A 7,951-nucleotide genomic window follows, 5' to 3' on the forward strand; every position below is an offset into this window, starting at 1 on the left:
GGCACAGGCCCACATTCTTTTTTCATTGGGCCCAGGCCACTTCATGGTCTTTGACCCGGGCAAACATCACTTTTGCGTTGTGCCCAGGCCAATTATGCATGGGGATTAGGCCCAGACCCACATCTTCTCTTCATTGGACCCAGGCCACTTCAGCGTAAATGTTAGGCCAAGGCCCACATCTTCTCTTCATTGGGCCCAGGCCACTTCAGCGTAAATGTTAGGCCCAGTTCACATCATTTTCATTACGATCAGGCCAATTCCAGGTAACATTCAGCCCCAGGACTACATCTTCCTTCATTTGCGCCAGGCCTCTTCAGGTGAATGGTTAGGCCCAGGCCCACATCTTTTCTTCATTGGGCCCAGGCCACTTCTGCATAAGAGTTAGGCACAGGCCCACATTCTTTCTTCATTGGGCCCAGGCCTCTTCATGGTCTTTGACAAAGGCAAACATCACTTATGCATTGTGCCCAGGCCAATTTTGCATGGGGATTAGGCTCAGGCCCACATCTTCTCTTCATTGGCCCTGGCCACTTCAGCGTAAATATTAGGCCCAGGCCCACATCTTCTCTTTACTGAGCCAGGCCATTTAGTATAAATGTTAGGCTCAGGGCTACTTGTTTACTTCAATGGGCTCAGGCCAATTCAGAGTAAGGGTTAGGCCCAGGTCTACATCTTTTCTTCATTTTGCCTAGGCCTTACAGGGTAAAGGTTAGGCCCAGGCACACATCTTCACTTCATTGGGCCCAGGCCACTTCAGCGCAAATGTTAGGCCCACGCCCACATCTTTTCTTCATTGGACCCTGGCCACTTCATGGTTTTTGCCCCAGGCAAGTACCATTTTATATTCGGCCTTGGCCAATTTAGCGTTTAGGTTAGGCCCAGGCCCACTTTTCTTGGGTGCAAGCCACTTCAGTGTAAGGGTTAGACCCAGGCCCACACATTTCTTCATTGGGCTTAGGCCACTTCAGCGTAAATGTTATGTCCAGGGCCATATATTTTCTTCATTGGGCCCAGGCCTCTTCAAAGTAAGGTTTGGGCCCAGGCCAACATTTTCTCTTCATTGGGCCCAGGCCACTTCAGCATAAATGTTAGGCCCAGGCCCAAAACTTTCTTCATTGGGCCTAGGCCACTTCAGCGTAAATGTTAGGCTCAGGCCCACATATTTTCTTCATTGGCCCCAGGCCTCTTCCGGGTAAAGGTCTGGCCAAGGTCCACAAATTTTCTTCATTGGGCCCAGGCCTCGTCAGGGTAAGGGTCAGGCCCAGGCCCACATATTTTCTTCATTGGGCATAGGCCTCCTCTGGGTAAGGTTCAGGCCCAGGCCCACACCTTTCCTCATTGGGTCCATAATACTTCAGCGTAAATGTTAGGCCTAGGCCCACATCTTCTCTTCATTGGGCCGAATACACTTCAGCAAAAATTTTAGTCACAGGCCCACATCTTTTCTTCATTAGGCCCAGGCCACTTCATGGTGTTTGACCCAGGCAAACATCATTTTAGCATGGGCTCAGGCCAATTTTGCGTGGGGGTTAGGCCCAGGCACACATCTTCTCTTCATTGGGCCCAGGCCACTTCAGCGTAAATGTTAGGCCCAGGCCCACATCTTCTCTTTACTGAGCCCAGGCCACTTAGTGTAAATGTTAGGCCCAGAGATACGTGTTTACTTCATTGGGCTTAGGCCAATTCAGAGTAAATGTTATGTCCAGGGCCACATATTTTCTTCATTGGGCCCAGGCCTCTTCCGGGTAAGGGTCTGGCCAAGGTCCACAAATTTTCTTCATTTGGCCCAGGCCTCATCAGCATAAGGATCAGGCCCAAGCCCACATATTTTCTTCATTGGGCGTAGGCCTCTTCTGGCTAAGCTTCCTGGCCAGGCCCACACCTTTCCTCATTGGGTATAGAACACTTCAGAGTAAATGTTAGGCCCAGACCCAAATCTTTTCTTCATTGGGCCCAGGCCTCTTCAGGGTAAGGGTTAGGCCCAGGCCTACAACTTTCTTCATTGGGCCCTGGCCTCTTCAGGGTAAGGGTTAGTCCCAGGCCCACATATTTTTTCATTGGGCCCAGGCCTCCTCAGTGTAAACGTTAGGCCCAGGCCCACATTTTTTCTTCATTGTGCCCAGGCCACTTTATGATGTTTGACCCAGGCAAACGTCTTTTTTGCATTGGCTCAGGCCAATTTTACGTGCGGGTTAGGCCCAGGCCAACATATTCTCTTCATTGGTCCCAGTCCTCTTCAGCGTAAATTTTAGGCCCGGGCCTCTTCTTCTCTTCATTGGGCCCAAGCCACTTCACCATAAATTTTAGGCTCAGGCCACGTCTTTTCTTCATTGGGCCCAGGCCACTTCATGGTGTTTGACCCAGGCAAACATCATTTTTGCATGGGCCCAGGCCAATTTTGTGTCGGGGTTAGGCCCAGGGCCACATCTTCTCTTCTTTGGGCCCAGGCCACTTCAGCATAAATGTTAGGCCTAGGCCCACATCTTTTCTTCATTTTGCCCAGGCCTTTCAGGGTAAAGGTTAGACCCAGGCCCACATCTTCTCTATACTGGGCCCAGGCCACTTAGTGTAAATGTTAGGCCCAGGACCACATGTTTACTTCATTGGGCTCAGGCCAATTCAGAGTAAGGGTTAGGCGCAGGCCAACATCTTTTCTTCATTTTGCCCAGGCCTTATAGGGTAAAGGTTAGGCCCAGGCCCACATCTTCACTTTACTGGAACCAGGCCACATAGTGTAAATATTAGTCCCAGGCCCACTACTTTTCTTCATTGGGCACATTCCTCCTCAGGGTAAGGGTTTGGCCCAGGCCCACATCTTTTCTTCATTGGGCCCAGGCCTCTTCAGTGTAAGGGTTAGGCCCAGGCCCACATCTTCTCTTCATTAGGACCAGTTCACTTCAGAGTAATGGTTAGGCCCAAGCCCACATCTTTTCTTTATTATACCCAGGCCACCTCATACTGTTTGACCCAGGCAAACATCTTTTTTGTATTGGGCCCAGGACAATTTGCATGGGGGTTAGGCCCAGGTCCATGTCTTCTCTTCATTAGTCCCAGGCCACTTCAGCATAAGGGTTAGGCCCAGGCCCACATCTTTCTTCATTGGGCCCAGGCTTCTTCAGCATTAGGGTTAGATCCAGGACCACACCTTTCTTTATTGGGTCCAGGCTACTTCAGCATAAATGTTATGCCCAGGCCCACATCTTTCTTCATTGGGTCCTGGCCACTTCAGCGTAAATGTTAGGCCCTGGCCTACAACTTTTTTTTTATTGGGCCCAGGCCTCTTCAGGGTAAGGGTTTGGCCCAGGCCCAAATATTTTCTTCATTGGTCCCAGGCCTCTTCAGTGCAATGGTCTGGTCCAGGCCCACATCTTTTCGTCATTGGGTCCAGGCTTCTTCCATGTAAGGATTTGGCCCATGCCCACAATATTTCTTCATTGGGCCCAGGCCTCTTCAGCGTAATGCTCAGGCCTAGGCCCACACCTTTCTTCATTGGGCCCAGACCACTTCAGGGTAAGGGTCAGTCCCAAGCCCACATCTTTCTTCATTGGGCCCAGGCCTCTTCAGTGTAAGAATTAGGCCCAGGCCCACATAATTTTCATTATGCCCAGGCCAATTCTCTGTAACTTTCAGGCCCAGGTCCACATCTTCACTTTACTGGGCCCAGGCCACTTAGTGTAAATGTTACGCCCAGGCCCACATCTTTTCTTCATCGGGCCCAGGCCACTTCATGGTGTTTGACCCAGGCAAACGTCTTTTTAGCAATGGGCCCAGGCCAATTTAGCATAAGGGTTAGGCCCAGGCCCACATTATTTTCATTACGCCCAGGCCAATTCCGGGTAACATTCAGGCCCAGGCCCACATCTTTCTTCATTGGGCCCAGGCCTCTTCAGAATAAGGGTTAGGACAAGGCCCGTATTTTTTCTTCATTGTCCCAGCCCTGTTCAGGGTAAGGATTAGGCCCAGGCAAACATCTTCTCTTCATTGGGCTTAGGCCACTTCAGCGTAAATGTTAGGCCCAGGCCCATATATTTTCTTCATTGGGCCCAGGCCTCTTCAGGGTAAGGGTCATGCCCAGGTCCACATCTTTTCTTCATTGGGCCCAGGAATCTTCAGGGTAATGTTTGGCCCAGGCCCACATCTTTTCTTTATTAGGCCCAGGCCTCTTCAGGGTAAGGTTCAGGCCCAGGCCCAAACCTTTCTTCATTGGGCCCTGGCCCCTTTAGAGTAAGGGTCAGGCCCAGGCCCACATCTTCACTTCTTTGGGCCCAGGCCACTTCAGCGTAAATGATTGACCCATGCCCAAATCTTTTTCTTCATTGTGCCCAGGCCCCTTCAGGGTAAGGGTCTGGCCCAGGCCCAAATCATTTTCATGACGTCCAGGCAAATTCCGCGTAACATTCAGGCCCAGGCCCACATCTTCGCTTTACTGGGCGCAGGCCAATTAGTGTAAATGTTAGGCCCAGGCCCACATCTTTTTTTCATTGGGCCCAGGCCAATTCAGAGTAAATGTTATATCTAGCCCACATCTTTTCATCATTGGGCCCAGGCCTCTTTAGAGTAAGGGTTTGTCCCAGGCCCACCATTTTTCTTCATTGGGCGTAGGCCTCTCCAGTGTCAGTTTCAGGCCCAGGCCAACACCTTTATTCATTGGGCCCAGGCCTCTTCAGGGTAAGGGTTTGGCCCAGGTCCAAATATTTTCTTCATTGGGCCCAGGCCACTTCATGGTTTTTGCCCCAGGCAAACATCTTTTTTACATTGGGCCTAGGCCAATTTAGCTTGAGGGTTAGGCCCAGGCCCACATCTTTCTGCATTGGGCCCAGGCCACTTCAGCAAAAATGTTAGTCCCAGGCCCACATCTTTCCTTAATTGGGCCCAGGCCTTTTCAAGGCAAGGGTCAGACCCAGGCCCACATCTTTTTTTCATTGGGCCCAGGCCTCTTCAGAGTAAGTGTTTGGCCCAGGCCCACAATTTTTCTTCATTGGGCCAAGGCCTCTTCAGGGTCAGGTCAGGCCCAGGCCCACACCTTCTTCATTGGGCCCAGGCCTCTTCAGAGTAAGGGTCAGGCCCAGGCCCACAAATTTTCTTCATTGGGCCCAGGCCACTTCAGCGTAACTGTTAGGCCCAGGCTTACATCTATCTTCATTGGGTCCAAGCCTCTTCAGGGTAAGTGTTTGGCCCAGGCCCACACCTTCTTCATTGGGCCTAGGCCACTTCAGCGTAAATGTTAGGCCCAGGCCCACATCTTTTCTACATTGGTCCCAGGCCTCTTCAGGCTAAAGGTTTGGCTCAGGCCCACATCTTTTCTTCAATAGGCCGAGTCCTCTTCAGGGTAAGAGTCAGGCCCAGGCCCACATTTTCTTCATTGGGCCCATGCCCCTTCAGTGTAAGGATTTGTCCCATGCCCAAATATTTTCTTCATTGGGCCCAGGCCTCTTCAGTGTATGGGTTAGGCCCAGGCCCGCGTCTTTCCTTATTGGGCCCAGGCCTCTTTAGGTTAATGGTTAGGCCAAGGCCCACATCTTCTCTTCATTGGGCCCAGGACACTTCAGGGTAAGTGTTTTGCTCAGGCCCACATCTTTTCTTCGTTGGGCCCAGGCCTCCTCAGAGTAAGGGTTTAGCCCAGGCCCAAATATTTTTTTCATTGGCCCAGTCCTCTTCAGGGTAAGGGTTAGGCCCAGGCTCAATCTTTCTTCATTGGGCCCAGTCCTCTTTAGGGTAAGGGTTAGGCCCAGGCTCAATCTTTCTTCATTGGGCCCAGGCTTTTTCAGGGTAAGGGTTAGGTCCAGGCCCACATCTTTTCTTCATTAATCCTAAAGTTTTTCAGGAGAAATATAGGCCCAGTCCACCATGTCTTCTTCAATGGGTCCAGGCTACTTCGGGGTAAATATTAGATCCAGTTCCACATATCTTCTCTATTGGGCCCAGGCCCACATCTTATCTTCTTTGGGCCTTGGATGTCTGAGGCTAAGTGATTGATCCTGAAAAGACATGTATTATAAAAGAGGAACACTTTTATTTTAGTCTTCATATCAGGTTACCTTCTCTGAAAAAGCGAAAGAGAAACATCAAAACAATAGACGTATGGATAGTTATTGAGAATATTGCTATTTTTTTCTGGTATATTCTTGACCCGTGCTCATGGAAACATGCACAAACACAGACATCTATTCCCCACCATCCGGATGATACAAATTATACATGATATGAATAGAAAGATGAAATATGTAGTGAGGAGAGACAGGTAATCCATTACTGTTGTACACATGTGGTTTTTGGCATTGTACTTACGGAAGTACCAACAGACTCCATTTCTGACCATGGCTTGGGGACAAGCTCACATCCAGTCCTCCTCCTCCTCGAGTGGACTTTACCTGGTAGGAGCAAGTTCCATGGCCATGAGTCAAACCCATCCAAAATGTGCAAGATATAATGTTTGGCCTATCATTTCTGATTCTAAGGTTGTCAGGAAATTTGTATAGACCTCTGAATTGGACTGTGCCGTCTGATAGAACCTGGACACCAAGCTGACTGTTAAATTTGCCCTGTAACCTGTCCCCTCACCACCACTGAACACAGCCTGAGGTAGGATTGCCTAGGAAACAGGATGTCATGACCTTTCCAAACATGACCCTGTCATTGTAGTCGATGACTTCTGAGAATGTCAGTCCCTGAAGAATAGAATAACAGCAGAGCGTCCTCCTGTTGAAGTTTGGAACCAGGAGTCCTGACACAGGTAGTGGCTGACTCAGCTGATTTCACCTTTTCTCAAAAAGTACAGGTGTCCATTAGTAGAAATAAAGAACTAACATAGTAGCCACGCACATGAACATGTATGTAGAGATTCATGCACAGGTAACAGATATAGTAACACAAGTTTCTAAAATGAAAATACAAGTGTAAAAACTCGATATTGAGAGTGTGATATAACTACATATGGCCCAGTAGTGATGCCTGGGACCTGAATAAAGATGGTTGTTTTCAGGCAAGTTCACATCTGGAGAAGCCTAAGAGAAGGTCCCAGTGAAGCACTTCCTGTCCTCCTTGGGCTGCTCGTGCCTCCCCAGGGATTGTCACAGTTGATGCTGTCCGCTGTTGATCATTAACCTTCTGTAGGTTCTACCCTTGAGTCTTAGACCAGATCATCTCTAGACCTTTTCTTTCTGCTGTGTATAGGTTTCTGTCCTGGATATTTTGTGTGGCATGTCACTCTGCAGACAGGCTTGTATTCACTGCTCTTTTGGCTTCTTACTAGGATCCCTGTGTGTTAGAGCAGGATACCTCAAGAACTACATTGAGCCCCTGTCACCATCATTCAGGTCTTTGTTCCTACACCTACTTGCATGCTTGTAATACCTGAAGGCACATGCCCTCATACATATGTACATATAAACACGCACATATCCAGATCATACATGGTATGATAAATATAAATGTCCATAGTGGGCAGGGTTTGGGGTTAGGAAGATCGCTTTAGTTCTGTTTCATATCCTGTCTCTAACTTCAGTCATAGTGGGCACAATCCGTAGTTAGAAATGAGAAGATTAATGATGGGAAGACACAAAGTCCCTTCAGACCCCTAGAGTGGGAGTCTGTGAAGCATTTCCCACCTGCCCTGGACACTATGGGCTGCCATAGCTGACAGTTGCCAGGACTTCGAGCACAACCACGGGCTTCATCCTGCATCAGTCAGTTATACAGTTTGGGTGATGTCATCTCTGGACCTCATTCTCTGGTGAGTCGTGGGTGTCATCTCCATGAATCCTTGTTTGGCAAGTTCCTCAGCTTATATCACAATAGATAAATGATTTCTACTGCTATGGCACAGGTCCTGTTAAAAGGCACCTTGGCCGAGCAGTGGTGGCACACACCTTTAATACCAGCACCCAGACAAGTGGATCTCAGTGCGTTTGAGGCCAACCTGGTCTACAGGAACTGACAGGCTCCAAAGCTA

The sequence above is a fragment of the Alexandromys fortis genome, unplaced genomic scaffold, assembly GCF_014885135.2.
Source record: "Alexandromys fortis isolate MF-2015 unplaced genomic scaffold, M_Fortis_MF-2015_v1.1 scaffold_359, whole genome shotgun sequence".
Taxonomy (NCBI): domain Eukaryota; kingdom Metazoa; phylum Chordata; class Mammalia; order Rodentia; family Cricetidae; genus Alexandromys; species Alexandromys fortis.